This window comes from Camelus ferus, chromosome 4 (assembly GCF_009834535.1).
Source record: "Camelus ferus isolate YT-003-E chromosome 4, BCGSAC_Cfer_1.0, whole genome shotgun sequence".
Lineage (NCBI taxonomy): Eukaryota > Metazoa > Chordata > Mammalia > Artiodactyla > Camelidae > Camelus > Camelus ferus.
In genome coordinates this window covers 18,016,853-18,037,108 of record NC_045699.1, presented here as the reverse complement: position 1 = coordinate 18,037,108, position 20,256 = coordinate 18,016,853, and the positions used below count along the sequence as shown (strand labels likewise).

Sequence of the window (20,256 nt, the reverse complement as noted above, 5' to 3'; positions counted from 1 at the left end):
AGAACGCCTAGCGACTAATTAGTATAAAAGGCATTAAAGGACTAGTTTCATTTTATTATTATTTTTTTAATCTAAGAAAAGTTCAAACAAGTATACATTTATTTCTCAGGTAATGAACCCCTTTAATGATAGGGGACACCACACATCTGTCCTTGCCAATTACTTACTCCCTGTTGTTTTTCTTACACAAATCATGAGTTTTACGCATTATCCCATAACCTGTCAGGTCATTGTTTATATCCTAAAAACAGATCTTCCAAAAGTCAATGATTTAAAGGGTTACCCTCTTAACTCACCCCATCTACAATTGTCTTTGCTGATCTCAGAATTGTACCTGACTGTTCAGATTCTAAGAATTGGAACTGACAAATGACAAGTTGTGCTGGCATCTTCAGGTGCAAAAAAGTTGTGAAAAGTTAAAAGACAACTAGAGGACAAGAACTGCAAATCATTTCTGAATCCTTAAACACAAGGATTTCTTTCTAAGGTATGGGATGGGCAGTCCCATACCCAGGAATCTTTATCAGGGAAACTAATGAGAAATGCTCAGTGCCATACCATCATGGACACTCAACACATCCCTGAAAATAATTATAATTTTTAAAAGTAGAAAATACACATGGATATGCTTTTTTTTTAAATGACAGACCAGCAAAACATTAACACCATATCTCAAAAGTAAGATGCCACTGACTATAAACAGCACAACATTCCTCTATGCTGCACTAAGAAGAAAATACAGCCAGCAAAACTCCAACTTAGTACTAAATAGTAGGCACACCCCACTTTGAGAGATGTTAAAATGTAGATCTTACAATCTATGAAGTACAGTAGTGAGATAATTACACTTGACTATTTTATTTGTGGGTACATGAACACATAATAAGAGAACTGGATAAAGAAAATGTGCTCAAAGGGGTAACTCAGCAAAGTAGATCAGGGAGTGAAATCTTATCAAATACATTTTATTTTCCTTCTGTTACCACTGTATTTTCCACTTAGGGCCTATTTGAAATTTTGATGAAAACGGTATTATAGGAAAACTCTAATGCATGCTCTCCAGGTCATTCCTTGAAGTCTTTGCTCCTCTTTCCTAACATACCAGTCATTCTACTATCGTTACCCTACGCTGCTGGGATGGAGGAATTTCTCCTTTGCTTGCTATTTCCTCAATCAACACACTCAACTGCCTGCAGTTTCTAGAACCACGAAGGTTTCTATACTTTTAGCCTTTATGCTCTCAGCACTAGGTCTCTCCCTACTACCCATTCACCTGGAAAAAATCTACTCACCTTTCAAAACTCAACCCCCAAACTGCTCTTCTTCCCTGCCCTCCCCATTAAGATTTTCCTGGCCTCTTCCTCTTCAAACTCCCCAAACAACCAGTTTCTCCTCCAGAATCCTAAATGAGATACTTATCCTCATTTTACTGAACCTGAAATTTGCTTCTCTGTGTCCTCCTTTGTAACCTGTAAAATCTGTGAGAAGAATCATTCTTTTTTCTTTTTTTCCTTTTATTTTACTTGGGATTACCAGGGCCTAGTATGGTGTTTAACCAAAGTATTCAAAACATTTGATAAAACACTGAAAACAAACTGTGAACATAAGAACACTATGACCCAGAGAACAATAATTATATAATTGCACCCACATCTTGAACGTAGTTAAATATTTTCAAAAGATAAGGAGTGTGGCAAAGGTCTTTGAAAATATGAATCAAACTTATACATATTCCCTGCTGCAAAGTCTAAAGTTATTTTTCTTAACCAGATTTTTAAAGCAAGAACATATTCAAGACTCGGTTAATGGTTTGATTTTATATATAAAATATCTGTTGTATTTAAATTTCTTTTAATTGGTGAAATTCTCTTAGGGAAATATAAATCCCACAAATGATTTTAAGGCAGTTTTTAGCTAACTGGCTCCTAGAATAATTGATTTCTGTATGTGTGAAAATCTAAACAATTTACCTTATTTTCAAAAAAGACATTGTTTATTTCTCATATGCTATAAACATAAAAAGCTATGAAATGTTACCACCAGAATAATACAGTGGAGAACACTAAGCCAAGATATTTAAAATCACATTAAACAGGAAGAGATGTATATTTTATTGCAAAGTTTTTAAAAAGTTACCACACTTTCTGCTTTAAATTATCCCATTTTGTAGAAGACATGTAAACACAAACACACAAACATATGTGTATGTATGTAAGTGTATTCGTGTGTGTGTGTGTGTGGAGTGATTAAATACATACAGAAAAGACTGGAATGCTACAAAATAAACTTAATAGTGAGATCTCTCTGGGAGTGGGATTGGGGAATACGAATAGGTTTTTACGGTTTTAAAATGATAAATAAATCAGTGCCATTAATTGCAATAGGGCTGAGCAAACAGATTCCACTTGGTCTAAAATTTGCACTATAAATGTACAGCACTTCGTGATCAGTTGTAAAAATGATGATAAAATTATAAGAATGAATGTCTGCATCCACATGCATATATCATATTATTTTCGGCCATAAAGTAACACTTCCCTCACATGCCAAGTTATGCTCAAGTCGTACATTTCCTGAAGTGTATTTCTGTCATCAGTTATATTCAAGTGCTGAGCTCTGCTTTTTTATGTTTGCCAAATGTTATCACTGAAGTCTTGTATGTCTTCAACAAGAATGACCACTAATACCACCATAATTCAAAATTACTTAGAAAATCCTAGTGAATATAATCAAGACTTAAAAAAAAAAAAAACCCAAGAGCCATACATATTTACTTGTAGAAGATTACTGTCTATTCAGAAAAGCAAAGAAAGTCAGGGAGGAGGGAATAGCTCAGTGGTAGAGTGTGTGCCTAGCAAGCACGAGGTCCTAGGTTCAGTCTCCAGTACCTCCATTAAGAAAATAAATGAATAAATAAACCTAATTACCATGTCCCCCACCAAAAAAGTATACAGGGCTGAATATCAATTATATCTCAATAAAACTGGAAGAAAAAAAAAAAGAAAAACAAAGAAAGTCTATTGAAAAAGTATTAGAATCAAAAGATTTCCAGAAACAAGGTAATATACAATAATATGTCACTTTCCTCCATGGCAGCAATAACTACCTTCTAGGATAATTACTTCCAAAATATAATAAAACAAAGGGTTCCATTTTAAAAAGGAACAAAAACTGAATGAACTCAAGAAACACAGATTACCTATAAATAAAGTTAGTAACTTTAATGAACAAGCTATAAAATAAGACCTGAACAAATTAAAAGACATAGCATAATTTTAGACTGGAAAGATGGACTATTAGAAAAAGATTAATTTCCCAAAAGTCAATCCATAACTTTAACAGAATTCCAACAAACATCCTATCCCCTATGGACCAACATTAACATCAAGTGGTCTTGACAATGAATGAGAGAAAAGGAGGACGCACACTAACTGCCATCTTTCCAATGAGCAGCTATTAAATAGATAAAAGGATATTCACCCTGCTGGCATCAAAAAATGCAAAAGATAATTGTTCCCAAAGGCTGGCAAAGAATTTAAAATAAGTTATGGTCACACACAACGCCACTCGGTATCAGACACATAGCAATAAATGTTTCTACCCATTCTTCAAGGCAGCTCATGAAAGTTTAAACTGTTGGGCAGAGGTGCTCCCACAGCACTCCTGCAGCCCCAGACACTCCGTCTTCTCCACAGATGTCTAAGAGCTGCCACCAGCTGGTCTATTCCTCAAAGGCAAGGCACGTAAATTTCACCATCTTTGTATCAGCACTTGTTAATCAATAGAAAATTGCAGTAGAGAGGAATCTGTGAGGAAATAAAAACCCACTTACCTACCCATGGCATTTTGCAACAACAAAACCACTTCTAGAATGTTTTAGAAGTATATTCATGATTATCAACTGTTGTGTGTCAAGATTCTAAAACAGAATTACTTAATAAGACTGTGAAAAACAAATTATTTATATACATAATCATCTATGTTTATCACCTGAAATCATGGCAGAGAGACTATTAAGTTTCTGAAGCTGGTACAGAAAGGTTGCAAGACAGAACTAGTTAATACTAAAAAGGTCCCTCATTTCATCTTTCATTTGCTTTCTTCGTCTACTAGGCGTAAGGAGGAGAGAAGGGTAAAAGTGCTTCTTGTGAAGCCATGGTCTCTGTTTACCTGGAATTCTGACTATTCAAGGCCAAAATCTTGCTGCTACCTGGCAAAATCATAGGACGTTAGCCACTGGAATGCAATTCTATTCAAGCTCAACATATCATTCAGTTGTTTACAAAATGAAGGAACGAATGCAGCTATAATCCTGCACTTGGAGAGAAGCTTACAGCCACTCCCCAGAAGACAGCCTAACCCGTTTTCTATTCAAGCCTTGCTTTCCTATGCCCAAAACCAGAAAACTGTTTTATAGTCTCTAATTGGTACTATTCAGTAAAACTTCCACTTCCCTTCAATGAGAAAAAGGATGATTTGTCCTCATTCTAGAACAGTCAGTCTCTACTAATAATTTGGTTATCAGGCAAAGTACCCACAATCTAAACAGTATAATTTATGAACATATCACCCTTATTAAACTAATTTCAAAACAACCTGTGGCATAAGAGACATATCTATGTCAAAAATCAAGGCATTAACTGTCTTGGAAAACAAGGAATTACTATCATTAAATACTAGTAGACATTAACCATTCAAGATGGAAAGTCAAATGACCCGAAGAAGAGCCAAACTGAAAATATATATATATATATTTTTGAAAGATACGAATATTGGTAAAACGCATAACTCCAAGTTCAAAGCTTTACTTTTTTCCTTCAAGGACAGTCTATTTTTAAGGCAAGTTATATTCATATATTCTTAGTGTTCAAATCCTGCAGATGAAAAGTAATCAAACTACAAGAGGCAAGTAAAGGCTACTTATTAATTCCTTAGGCAGTAACTTAAATCTGACACATGTACTCAAGCCTTCCTCCCTATCCCCAGCCTGCCCCCGCCCCCACCAACTCAGGCCTTGAAGGATAAATGCTTTTTAGGGTGAACATTGCAAAAACAAATCAATTAAGTCAAATTCATCGTGAAAGAAAGTAGAATGGTGGTTGCCAAGAGAAGTGGGAAGGAGGGCATGGGGAGTTCGTGATTAATGGGTACAGATGTTCAATTTAGGATGATGAAAAAGTTCTGGAGATGGAGAGTTACCAGTAACAGGTGAACGATGCAAATGGACTTAATGCCACAGAACTGTACACTTTAAAATGGTGAAAGTCGTAAATTTTATGTTATGCCTATTTTGCCAAAGTTTTTTAAAATTTAGCAATCAAACCAGTGACTCGTAAGACAAGCTGAACGATGTACCACAATAGAGAAAGACTGAAAAGTTGTTACTACTTTAGAAGACTTAGCTAAAAAGTGCTAATCACTTCCCTGACTATAAACTAATGACCTCAGAAAAAATGACAACTTCCTCAACAAATTTAACAAATATACTTTTAACTTATTCTGATAACATGATAGCTTTTCAAAAACAGTAAAGAAAAAGCAATACAGAGAATCTGATTCTTTCAAAGAGCTTCTAAAAGATTTATTCTCCTGAAAGGAAATTTGGTTTAAAAAAAAAAGGCTCAAAATCAGTTTAAAAGTACTTGAAGTAAAGGAGTAAATGCCCAGTTTTCCATAAGAGAAACTGGATGGTCAGATGAGTCTGCAAAACATACAGAAAGATCAAAGAAACAGTGAATGGACACTGTTGATCTTAGATTTAGACAGAAAGGCGTTTTTGAACGAACTAGCCATATAAACGTCCAGCCAGCCCTTGTGATGAAATTGAAAGGGAGGAAGGTAAGCAAGGTACTTTAGCAAAAGATGTTTAAACTTTTTGGTACAAAGGAGTTCTTTTATGTTATGTATTTTTCTAGATGGGGAGGATAGACAATATCTAAGTGTCAAAAAAAAAAAAAACAAGAAAGATTACAAGACATCATTCAGGAATGAAAGTAACAAAGTAAATACTATTCCACAAAAGTACATTAAACTCCTCATTTCTCTTGGCCTAACAAAGGATTATGGGGGTAGAGGTTGTAGGAGGTGGAGGGCTGAGTGAGCCAACTTAGTGAAAAGAGTATAAGAAAATAATTTTTCTTAATTTTAACGAGTAGGGTCCCTGAGACAAATAGGTTTTAGTATCTACTGAGAAAGGTCTATGTAAGTGCCCTATAAACACTGTCGTTAGAAGGCTTAACCCCTTTCCAAAGATCTTGGCATCTTAAAGGTAAAGATCTATACCCTTCCTTCTTGGCAGCTCTCCAATAAGTCTAACAAAATCATTAAACGAAGACTTAGATTTGTTCATCAGGAAAGCATCCAATAATGGTAAGAGGAACAGGGCATATCGGTGTGTGTAGCCATAGGTTCAGTAGTTAAGGATGCCACCTTTAACAGGGCAATCGGGTGCCCCCTTCCGCTGGGGCAGGCGGTCAACTTTACACTCAACTATCAACAATGTGCTGTACTTTCAAACCATCTTCAAATACAAGTTACAAAGACATGGCTAAGAGCACATAAAAGACCAACAACTCCTCAAAAAGCACAAGGCCAAGAAATGCAAATTTGTGCTCCAATGACAGAAGGTCAGTCGTGGCAGTTTCCTGTACAAGGACAAGCTATTTTATCTTTGTGACTTGATGAAAATCAAAAGTGGGAAAAAGGGTGAGGGGAAACTAAATGTCATGATTAATCTTTCCAGGGAGGTACCAGAGATATTAAACAAAACTTTCACACTACTTTTACTGATTCAGAGAAAGAAAATGAGTAAAATCACAAGAGAAATTATATTCAAGCTATCAGCCATTGGCAGGCATTTAAATATATGACAAACTCTAGGGTCCTAAGGATATAAAAAAGAAAGAATGCCTACCTACAAGGAATTTACAATTGTCTCTGTGTTCCTCAGGTGAAGATATGACTTCTTTTGTCACCGTCGGTCACCTCCAACACTACTCCTCACTTTCATTTTTGAGCACCATGATAGGCAGAATTCCAAAGCTGTCCCTCAGGATTCCTGTCCTCTGGTTATTCAATGAAATACTAATCTAGATACTGCTGTGAAGAGATTCTGCAGTTGTAATTAAGGATATTAATCAACTGACCAAGGCTATGGAGATTATCCTGTATTACCCAGATGGTCCCAAGCTAATCACGTAAGACAGTTAAGCAGGGAATTTCTCCAGCTGTAATCAGAAGGATGTGGTACAAGAGGACAAGGAGAGATGCAGTAGAAGGAGAAGTCAAAGAGATTTCCCAGCATGAGGAGGATCTATCATGCCCTTGCTGGCTCTGAAACATAGGGGTCCATGAGCAAGACCTGGAGAGAAGCTTCTAGGAGCTAAGGGCTGTCCCAGCTGAGAGTTCACAAAGAAACAGAGACCTCAGTCCTACAACCACAAGGAACAGAATTCTGCAGACAAGTTGAGTTAGGCTGGGGGCAAATTCTTCCCTGAGCTTTCCAGTAACAGGCCAGCTGATCAACACCCAGATTTCAGGCTCATGAAACCTAAAGCAGACAAACTAGGTGAGCCAATCCCAGCTTCTGACCTACAGAACCATGAGATAATTAATTTGTGTTGTTTTAAGCAGCTAAATTTGTGTTAACTTATGGCAGCAATAGAAAACTAATGTAAGCACTTAACGCGGAAATGCTTAGATGTAACAACTCATTTAATTCTCCCAACAACCCTGAAAAGTTATCACCTTCTGTTTTACAGATGAGGAAACTGAAAACAGAGGTGTTAAATGACCTGTTTATGAACAGGAATTACTCATGACCAGAGTGGGTTTACATATATTCAAGAAAACTAATTGACTCGTAACACTTATATATAACATGAGATCAAAAATTCAACTTAAAGATTACAAGATTTCACTCAACAAGTGACTTCTTTTTAAAGGTCAAAAAGTAAGAAGAAACCTTAAACAAAATAGTTAATGTCTTCAGGCCACAATGTATACAGTCAACCTGACAGAAAGGACTACATTGCTAAAAATAAAGTCAAATCTATGTAACTACATACTTCCTCTTATACCTTGAAAAATCAAGATAGATATTAAGTCAATAACAGGTTAAATCTAATATAAATTCAGTTTTCTGCTTACTCTTACTCCATAAATCTATTTTAAATACAGTAGTATAAGGAGAGAAAAGTTAAAGTGATTAGAAGAGCCAAATGAGAGACTTTTTGAAGAAAAAGAAAAAGGAGGACCAGCATGATGAGTATCATACTATTCAGATGCTCACACTCCTTCTCAAGAAAGTAGAAAATTCCAGATAATGGCAATGATAATACAGAAAGAAAATCAGGGGGGAAAATACAAGCCAAAAATGAAATTTAATATTTAATTTGTGAGAAAGGCTAACAGACACAGTCACCTGCAAATGGCTATATGAATGAGATGAATGAAATTTATTTACTAATCCTCAAAGTGCTGCTGGTAAAGGCAATAAAGTTTTTAAAAAGAATTTGGTTTTCAGTTCTTTGAGGGTCACTCAAAAATCAATTCATAAATCAACAACTGTTACACTCCAAAAAAGAAACTAACCAAAGTACAAATATTTCAAAAGGAAATGTGGAGAAAACCTTTAAATAAGCACATATATACCTTGAATTTTATGCATCAATAGCACTTTTCCCAGTGATGATGTTTTCTTACTAGACTTTGAACTTTCAAGTCTCGATTCCCAGAGTGCGGGGCAAAGATCTGGGAACACAAAAGGTCCTTGGCTGATGGGATAAAACGTTTCCTCTCAAATAAACCAACCTTGGATTCCCAACAGGTAATGTGAATTTACGTTGTTAAATGAACACCTATTTGGTCTTTTATGTATGTATAATGTACTCATGTTGTTTTCAGGTTCAGAAATGAAAGATTTTTTAAACAGCCTATTTAGAAAAAAAAGAAAAACAATTTCTAGTCTAAGAAATATATAAGAAAAATTATACATCTAGCCACAGTTAACATTTTCAATGCTAATGTCCTATTTTTAAATGTCTTTGTTACAATTAATTATGTATATGCATTGACATCCATCATTAATTTGCAGGTGCTCCTAATGTAAATTGCACATATCTGTTCAGAATTTTTTAAAAGGCTAGTTGCATACTAATGTAATTTAGAGAAGCAGGCACCAAGATCTTTTTAACCTGTATACTCTGCCAAGCTGAACAGGCTAGAAAAGGAGCTCAGAGTTAACCTGGTCATATTCTAGTTCTTAAGCTGGATATGGTAGCTTCATGGATGTTCATTTTATTATTTTGCCTTGTAACTTACACATTATGTAGTCTCCTATATATACCAAGTGTTATACAGTTAAAAAATTAACTGAACAAGTGATATGATTTCTTCAAAATGTAGTCACAAACATAAAATAAAATTATGAAAATAGTACTTCATTACTATCTATATATATATAGACATTATTGCCTTGGAATTAATAGAAAAAATATTCCTGATGGACATTTTAACTATACAGAAGAGCACAAAATAATTACAATCCAGAAAAATTTAAATCCACCTAAAAACTAAAATTTCCGAACTGAGGACCTGGGTAAAACAGACACAGAAAATATAGCTTAGATCTGATCTTGGAAACCTTTTGTTCTGACTATAAATCTACTGTAGAAAAGCATAGAGCAACTAAAATGCTGCTGGCTAATCAGAAGTGGGAGGTTGTTTTTAACTTTAGGGAGTAACTAGGATGGATTCATGACCTACCTATCCAACTGATTGTATTACCTCTAAAAAACTGGCTAAGAATGAATATTACAAATCACTTAATAGTCTGAGTTGTGAGCTGGTTTCTTTCTTTCTTTTTTTTTTTTTCTGCTACAGGTATTATTCTCGTCTCCAATTTTTTTTTTTCTGTTTGATTAGTGAATCATAACTACCTCAATACGTTGGCCCTAAAGTTCAAAGGGTTAGGAGTTAAACATTACAAGCTTGTTATTATTAGAAACGTTATCTTCAGGTGCCCTCGTACTCCTATTTATTAGCAAAATATTTTAAGGTATTTGCCATGTAAACAACTCATTTCTTTAGAAAATATCCTACCTAACAAAACTTATCAAAGGACTAGTTTCTAGCCTTATTTTTTTCCCCATTTCAACATGTTAAAAATAGGCGTCATGAATAGAACCAGGTTAATCTGACCTGTCCAAGCCCAGCTTAGCTTTTAACACCTTGTCATAACATTCTTATCTTTTAACACTCAGGAAGGGTTAGTATTTCTTTGTAAACAGTCCCTCAACTTCACAGACCAGCTTTTAAGGAAAGGTTTCCTATAAGAATATGAATTTCAGTTCTGGAAATCTGAACTAAGGAGAAAATTCTGATCAAAGAATAGCATCATACACAGGTGTTCACTGCAGTATTATTCATCTTGGAAAAACATACAAATCTACTTAAATGTCAGATAAGAAGGAATGGCTACCTAAGCAGTACTCCTTTTATAAATGGAATCATATGCAGCCATAAAAAATCACACTCACCCCTCAAAAATGTGCAATCAAATGGGAAACAGCTTATGTTACAGGAAGTGTGAAGAAAATAACAATTAGTTTTTTTAAACTATGTAGAAAGAATATTAGAAAGTAAACTCAGTATTTTTTTAACTATTTTTTCCCAAACGGTATACACTGTACATGTATAATTTTTTTATCTGTAACACCACAGTGATATTCCTTCTGCTCATATTTTAAAGTACGCAGCCATCATTTAACACTTAGTCCCCACGGAGCAACACCTCCTTGCTTACTTTTCCAGAAGGCACACTTCCAACACATTCAAGCATCTGAAACACAGACGAAAAAAATTTCAGATAGAAACTAACAGCCTCTATCTTTTGGAAGACACACTTGGAAAAGCGTTTATTTATTATCTGAAGACTATTAAAGTATCATAGTTAAAAATAATTTGGCTAACAATGATCATTTCAGCAGATAAACACAATTTGACTTCCAGGATCCCTGGGAATTCTTTTTCCCACATGTGCTAGGATCCTAAGGAACTAAGGAACACTGCTGCTGAATGACTTCTATGATCCATCACATCACCTGCAGATACACCTTTTCCCACTCACCAGGGAAAATCAAATGTATGTACTAATCTGGAAGGCTTTAAAGATGTTCATTTGCTCTTTTTTGTTTTTTGTTTTTAATTTCTTTTTAAGCAGGGGGGAGGTAATTAGATATTTATTTATTTATTTGTTTGTTTGTTTGTTTGTTTGTTTTTAATGGAGATAAAGGGGACTGAAGCCAGGAACTTGTGCATGTTCAGCATGTGATCTACCACTGAGCTATATACTCTGCTCTCTTTCATTTTCAATCTTCAATTATCCTATAAAAGTTCAACCTAAAATTAAGAAAAACTAGGTTATTTTAAGAAATAAGCAAATAATTTCTTGAAGGATTTGATCTTATCTCTCTCCAGATTTTTTTTTCTTAACCCCAAACTCACATTTCAATGATGTTTCCCAGGTAAATACAACTGCCTAAAGTTCTCTCTGAACATCTTCAAAACCAATACATTTGAATAGTACTCGGTGCAATTTTACCAACATTTTCAGGCTGCCTATCTTAAAAGGTAAAAAAAAAAAAAAAAAAGACAGTTAAAAAGCATTTTCAAATTAGTTTCCCATTTTCATTCTTCAAACAAGTTAAGTTTCCCCATCATGAACAGTTTTTTTCAATATTGAACTGTTTCTCATTAACAGCCAAGTTAGACCTGAGTTTAATGCCCACAAAAACTCATTTAATTTTACATATGTTGACACTCAAAGATAAAAGTATTTTGTTAGTTTTATATATACCAAAGGGATCCTTCCAGGGGAAAGAAGTAAGCCCACAGTTGTACTCTACATGTGTACAAAATGATTTTTTTCCCTCCCATGGTAATCTGCATCTCAATGAGAGGTTGGTTTTTAAACTGGCCCACTTTCATAAATTTTAAAATGTAACATCTTTATAGCTAGTTGAAATGGGAAATTCCTGTACTTTATTCCTACCAAACTATCAGCAAACTATTTAATTAAAGGGAATCATCCACCACTCTCTTTTTGTCCTCAAGACAAAAACTGGGTATACATAAAAACAATCATTTTCTTTGTAACCACTATATTTGCTGTAAAATGTTGAATACTATGGTCAACCACACCAAAAATTACCCTCAAACATGCCTACTCCCTCGCTTTCCAGAGTGTGGTCCCCAAATCAGTGACATCAACATCACCTAGGAACTTGTCAAAACTAAAAATCTGAGACCCTGCTCCAGACTACTGAATCACAATCTGCATTTACCAAAATACCCAGGTCATCGGTCTGCACATTAAAGTGTGAGAAGCACTCGTCTGGAGGTTAAGGTACAAGGGAGCAGCATGATAAACTGTCTCTTGCTTGCACATTCTAAGTTGTTGTGGAAAGCTGCAGAAAATCTACAGTCGGCAATGAATAAATCATTCCGAGAGACTGTTGGTAAATCTTTTAATTAAATCAGGTCTTTCGCAAAGATAAATAACATGCAAGCGACTGATGCTTTGTGCCTATTAACAGGACTGTTGCTGCTCTACCAGAACTAGATATTTTTTAATAACATGCTGAAAATAGGTACATCTGTTCTCCATTCTCTATTAAGAAAGCATTCTTGCTAAAACATTTCCTCTCCTTTTCAAACCCAGAATGGGTCTTGTGGATGAAATCTATTTTTAATTGTTCCAAGTTAAAAATGCTTTAAGGAAGCTTAATAGATAAATCAGAATCGACCAATTTTAGGAACCAGTTTAATTCACCTTACAATGAATTACGTATGCATGTTTGAGGCTAATATATAGCCTCTGTCATAGTCCCTGGTCTCACAGTAGGTCCCTGTAACAAAGGGTCCTCACACTTTCAAGAAGAGCTTTCATAAGAAAATATCAAATTGTAGGCTGCTGGGAATTCATAACACAAAAGTATAATTTATATAACTTTCCACAAGTGTATCCAATATGTAACATGGTACACCTGTATTGACCCGTGTTCCGTCTACAGATTTTTAAACAAGATGTTTCTATAAGGACTTCAACTACAGCCTACCACAAAAGTGCTCTGGGAATAACTTTATCCCTCTACAATCATAGCCTTGTTCTAAACAGAGCCCTTAAGTAAATTGAATCTTTAGAAAAACACACTTTTTTGTTTGTAAAGAAAGAAACATTTCCTGAATGCCAGAGAATGTTTCCTTGAGAAACTGTTTATGTTAACTGCGTTGAAAAGGTGTTTATGTTGCTATAAACACCTTCCTTGTAAGCGGGGATGCAGAGTCTCCCCATTGTTTACATTGTAATCAGCCTTGATTCTGAAAAGATCTACCCTTAGTCCCCATGCCTGGACTAATTCTCACTCCATTCTGTCCCAATTAGATCACTCTCAAAGATATCCTGTGTTTGTTTAGCATAATTGTCTCATCACACGTGAACAAGGAAGCTTAGGTGCATAGTCAGTACTACAATTACCAACCAACCTCATTAACGAGCAAGTTGTGATGATTTGTGCTATGTCAACTTCATTAAGCAGAAACTACATTTCTTGGAATCTTCTTCTCTGTATAGCTTCAGGTTAAAGTTGACCAAAAGCAGAATTTGCACAGACTTGGAAGAAAGGATCTGCATGGATTTGGAAGCCATTCCTCTCTGAAGGTTGTCATAGTTAGTAGAGTGACCAGACATGGCTACGTGGGTGGATCCAAGCTTATTTTCGCTCTTCTCAGATACCGCTCCAATTTCCCAAGCTGGCCCTGCAGGTCAACAGCAACTCCAGGTCCACCAACAGACCCATAGCGGTGGTAACGACATGGAGGCACAGCCTTCTACAGACCCTCCCACGTGACCCTTGTCTTAGGCTTGGCTTCTCAGACTGACTAACTGCGGGCTCCACTGATGCTCCAATTTGCCTCCTGGGCCTTCACTTCCCAAGCTCCTACCATAAATGTTTAAGGTTTAATTTCTATAATAAATTGCTTACTCCATGATCAATCGTAGTCTTCTTCCATGATTAAACCCCAAGGCTTGGTTTACTTGTTGGCTCTAGATTTAATGATCTCTTGTTGTTAAAGACTTGGTGTATTCAACAGTAAATGGCCAAACAAACTCTACTTGCTGATGCTCAGCTGACAGGTGGTAGGATAGGGCCTGGGATTTAAGCTCCCCACTTAACCCTCCATTTTTCCCACGTAATTTTTTTCTTTTTGTTCTAGCTTTATTGAGACATAACTGACATGTAAGAAATCACATGTTTAAAATGCATAATTTGATATGTTATAACATAAATATACACTTAGGAAACTATCATCACAATAAAGATAATGATCACATCCATCAACCCTAAAAGCTTTCTCACCTCTCTTTAAAATCCTTTCCCCTCCCTGCCCTCCCCAACCTCCCATCTCTAGGCAACCAGTGATCTACACTCTGTCACTATAATAATTACATTGCATTTTCCAGGATTTTATATATATATATATATATACACATACACATATGTATACATTTATATGTGTGTGTGTGTGTGTGTGTGTATGGAACCATACAATATATACTCTTTCTTGGGAAGGGGTCCTGGCTTCTTTCATGCAATATAATTATTTAATTATACTGAGAGTCATTCATGTTGTTATGTGTATCAATAGTTGGTTGTTTTTTTATTGCTTTGTACTGTGGATATACCACAATGTATTTACCCATTCACTTACTGGTAGACATTTGAGTTGCTCCCAGTTTGAGGTTATTACAATTAAAGCTCTTATGAACATTGGTGTAAACGTCTTTGCATGAACACTTGCTTTCAAGTCTCTTGGGTAAATACCTATGACAAAAGCAACCAGATAGGCGTATGCTTAATGTTTTAAGACACTGAAAAACTGTTTTCCAAAATGATTATACCACTCTAAGCATGGATCAGCAATGTATGAGAGTTCCAGGTGCTCTGCAACCTCATCAGCAGTTGGTATCATCAGTCTTTTTCATTTTAGCCATCCTAGTGATAGTGTAATGACATCTCACGGTAGTTTTAATTTGCATTTTCCTAATGATGCATGATACCAAGCATCATTTCATGTGCTTATTTGACATCCATCTATATCCTCTGGTAAAGTATCTGTTCAAATACTTTACCAATTTCTTTTTAATTTGGTTGTCTTGTTATTACTGAATCATAAATTCTTTAAATATTCTAGACTTAAGACATTTTGTCAGACACATGTTTAGCAAATATTTCCTCCTAGTCTGGGGCTTACCTTTTCATTTTCGTAACTTTTGAAAGGAAAAATTTCTTCATATTCACTACTTTAGGCACAAGAACTGCTGTAACAAAGTACTATAAACTGGGTGGCTTAAAACAACAGACACTTAATCTCTTAAACCAGAAGTCTGAAATCAAGGTGATCAAGGTGTCAGCAGGGTAGTGCTCCCTCTGAAAGCTCTAGGGAAGAACCCCTCCTCGACTCTTCTAGCTTCTGGTGGTTGCTGGCAATCTTTGGAATTCCTTAGCTATGGCAGCCTAACTCCAACCTGTGTCTGTCTTCTCAGAGCATTCTTCTCTGGGTGTCTGTATCATCACATTTCCTCCTAATAAAGACATCAGTCATTGGACTTAGGGACCACACTAGTCCACTAGATCATATCTTAACTTGATTACATCTGCAAAAGACCCTATTTCCAAATAAGGTCACATTCACAGGTACGGGGGTTAGACTCTCATCGTATGTTTTGAGGGGGTACATAATTCAATGCATAGCAGGCACTCAGATTTTAATATTAAAAAAGCACACTGAAGGATAAATTATTCAACATAAGTTCTAGCCTTCTTGACAACAGTCTGTTTTTGCCTCATTCACTGTTCCCATAGAGACAACCGCAAGCTCATTTGCAGAATTTCTTGCCCATGGTCTTACTTCCCCAAACAGTACGGGTTTCTTGCAATACAGTCAGTTTACTTTAAGCATGTACCCTGGGCTAGCCCCTCTGAACCAACTATTAGGTAAAGACACATGAAGAGGGAAAAAAATTGTTGCATGATGGTCTCTTTTATCTCTTCCCTTTTATCTTCCCCCAACTAAGGTATGAAAGTTTGGGGGAACAGGGTTAGTGTAGTGACAACTCTCTGTCTGCACTAGGACATACTTCTAATCCAGTCCTGTCTTCCTTCAGTACCACCTAGAAGAAAATAAAACAAGCTTCTTCAAAGAAACGTGTTCTAATTACTAATTTTTGTGTAATAAATCACCCTAAACTTAGTTTAAAACAATAGCCAGTTTACTATCTTTCAGTCAAAACTTCAGGAAGATATGCCTGGGCAGTTCTGGCTCAGAGTTTCTCACTTGGCTGCAGTCAGGTGGCTGGAGCTGAAGCAGCAGGGGTCCGGGGAGGCTGAGGGCCTTTCCCTGTGGTGTCGCCTCACAACAGGATGGCCTCAGGACAAGTGGACTGCTCACACAGTGGCTGCAGGTTTCACAATTGAGCCTTGCTTTCCAACAAACAAAGAGAAAGCTGCATTGCCTTTTATGATCTAAGTTCAGAAATCACGTAGCATCATTTCTGCAGTGCTCTGTCGGCTGAAACAGTCACAAAAGCCCACTTAGCTTCGGAGGGAAGAGACATTGACCCTACCTCTTGACAGAAGTGTCAGAATGAAATTGTAAGAAGAACACGTCAGATGGGAGATAATGTTGTGGCAATCTTTGGAAAATACAATTTGCCCCAGAACATACCCTATGTCTCCCTGGGGCTATGGGAACGGTGAAATGCTCCATTCACATTAAAGGCCAGGTCAAGGTATGTACCAAAATCTTAGGGCTCAGTTTTTTTTTTTTCCCATTCATGTTGCTGCCAATACTGTTTTCCATCTTGACTCCTACAGTCTAGCATACACTAGGGATGTAGGTCCTCCAAGTGTCCTGTGTTATAAAAAGTGGACTCAGAAAAATTCTTTAGCCAAAGTCATACAGAGAAACTGGTGGCAATCTCTTAACTCTGTGATTACCAACTCCTTCCACTCCAACCTTCTCCTTATGATGAAGGCCAGAAACCTAAGTTCCACCCTAGCCCTACCAATAATTATTAAGAACTGTTTATAATCAGTTTCAAATCATTCTTTCATTGGCTTGAAGTTAATCTCTCATTGTAAAACACACACACACACACACACACACACACACACACACACAACACTTTCTTTAGCCAAATGTCAATGTTTTTTGGATAATTCACCAATTATGGTTCATGATATCTATCCACTACTCTAAGTGCCAAGGAACTGTCATATTTCCCTTTCTACTTCCATAAGTCATGATAAATCACAAATCTTCATTCAAATATACCAGTTTTAGGCACCTCATTTATTTTAAGATTCCCTCCTTCTCTACAAAATTTAATGGAAAATAAACTAAATTCCATACAATAAATATTTATGGAACACCAACCGCATGCCAGGCCTTCTGCCATGTGCTGGGTCACAGAGATAAGGAAGGCACGGTCTCTTCCCTCTTACATGGTGAGGCATCTAACCGGGAAGGCACATTTACCAACAACCACCATACCGCTTTACCACAGGCAAACCTTTCCAAAGGCCGAAGAGACTTGGGTAAAACCATACACAAAAGAGATTACCTTTAAGGAAAAGTAGGGAAGTATTTGACAAGAAGACAGTGAAGGGCACTCATGGTAGGCAAAGAGAAAACATAAGCAAGAAGCCCAGAGTGTAGAGAATGCATGGCTCGATAAGGAACCACAAGTGAACTTCTCTCTCTCATTATACTACAGGTACCTGGCTGTTTGTGACCAACCATGAGGCTAGAAACGGAGGCAAGGACCAGTCTGTGATGCTCCTTACATGGTATCGTAAGGAGTGGAATTCTATAGGCAACAGACAGCCACCAGGTACTTTAAAGAGGCTAGAAAAACTTGAGGAGACCCACATTTCCAGAAAGGTAAACTGGCCACAATATGGAAAATGGTTTGTGGGAAGGGAGCATGGAAGTAGGAAAAACTACTAAGTTCAGGTGAAAGGAAAAAAGGGCTCACAGGTGGAATGAACAAAACAGATATAAGAACAGCCAATCTGGTGACTGATACCTTGAACAGGGGCTGGGGCGAGGGGGCGGGGTGGGGTGGGGATCAAAGCAGCCTGTCAGAACAAGCACCTACAGAAGTCAGTGAGAAGCATGTGTCAAAGCCAAACAGATTAAAGGCTGAGAGAGGAAATAAACCAAGACGACAGTGATTTTAAACTTACTTTCTGCAGGAAGCTCGGTTAACTGAAGAACAACATCACTAAACGGCACACTAAGTGACAGAATATGAGCTAAGCACATAATCACAAACTCGAGGAGGGTAACTTTTCATCCTGGTGATCATCTTATACGCCTGATAAACGACAAAATCGGAAGGTAGACACCAGAGGTCCTGAGATGTCAGCGAACAAGAAACTTTAAAAACAAAGTCAAAAAGAGGAGTAACAGAATAAAAATGGAATCCATACAAAGTACATATATGTAACAGCAAAAATAACAACTGGCAGAGGATAAAAAATTGGAAGAGGTTAGCCTGTAAGCTCTAAAACAAAAAAAAAGGCCCTGCGGAGAGGGGAATAGCTTAGTGGCAGAGCGCATACTTAGCATGCACCAGGTCCTGGGTGCGACCCCCAGTAGGGAAGGGAAGGGGAGGGGAGGGGAGAGGAGGGGAGGGGAGGGGAGGGGAGGGAAGGGGAGGGAAGGGGAGGGGAGGGAAGGGAAGGGAAGGGAAGGGAAGGAAACCATTTCTGTCGCAGTAATTCCTCACCCACTCTTACCTCAGCTGCAGCACTGCTTCCCACGCCTCACCTGAAGATGTCTAAAAGGACCAGAGTAGCAGGCGCTTCACTTCTTATAGACAAGAAACGGGCTTGTTCGCACCATCAGCAGGTGGGTTTTTTCTCTCCCTCTTTGCCTCTCTATCCTCACTTTGGAAGGCTTCTATTATGGGTTAGCAGGAGCCCTGGCACGTAACATTAGACTACCTCCAAGCACTAACTGTTCGTATTAGCTACTAGCACTAGATATCCCCTCTGCCGGACTCACCCCGGCCACTTTTCAGCTCTTTTTATGTGAGCAGAAAGTCCTTCACGGTCCATCTTCACATTCCCAAACACAGCAAGGAAAACATGCATTTCTGTTTTGTCAACTCTGAAAAACAAGGGACAGTGGTCACTGACAGGGGTCAGTGCTCCAGAGTCATCTACCCTGCTTACCCAGAACAAGAGGCCGGTGGGCATCCTGGGGCCACTGGTCAGCCTGCTGGCTCTCCCGGCCTCGGCAGCCTCTCCATCCTCAACACAGTCTCCACAGCCATAACCATTGAGTAAATACTACTTTTTTTTTTTTACCTTTTAAATATTAAACAACCACACAAAGCCAGTCTTCAGTGAAACATGTTGTTGGTATAAGGATACAGATTTCTGGCTTTGAATCACATCCAGTTATTATGCATTCCATATCACATGCCAAAATTTTAATGAACTTTCAAATTTACATTTATGAAAACAGACACTGGCACACACAAATGGGTTATTTTTCCATATCACTTTTCAAAAGGTGCCTCATAGCTAAAATGATTCCGAGCTGTCTTCTGTCATTCAAGATGAACTCTACAAAAGAACTAAGTGTTCTTACTTTTACACTAATTTATTCTACATTGGTTTTACTCAGCATATGGTAAACATATGGGAAAGAGAAGTGTATCTGGAAGCTGTTAGAACTGCATGTAATCAAAATCTACCAGTAGAAACCTAATTTGATTAATTGAAAATTAAACTAGTAGTTAATCACTTGCTATTTGAGAAAGGAGGGGGGCGAATATCACTTAAAAATGAATCCTTCTCAAACACATAAAATGAATTCTCTTTGTTCCAAATCAACACTTAACTATTCAATTGGCGGTAGCAAGAATGTAAGGCAACCCTAAAATCTTCAATAAGTAGGTCCTAGCTTAATGCTAGAGTGAGCAGTACATTTTAAAGACAATGTCTACTTTTGGCAAAAAATACTGTTCCTTAAAACATCACTTTAGCAGCTAACTGATCTTTTAAGAGGGAAGCGGACAAGCTGAATCCAGGTCAAGTTTTCCACCCATATCTAACTCTCAATTTTCATGCGTAAACAATCTACAAACTCATATAATCTGTTAGTTGAGCATCTTGAGCA

At 37.1% G+C, this 20,256-nt stretch overlaps 1 protein-coding gene across 1 annotated transcript in view; it reads right to left on the bottom strand.

Moving 5' to 3' along the window:
* The window catches only part of MLLT3 (MLLT3 super elongation complex subunit), a 209,046-nt gene that overhangs the window by 129,690 nt on the left and 59,100 nt on the right, over positions 1–20,256 (bottom strand). The gene's annotated exons all lie outside the window — the stretch shown is intronic.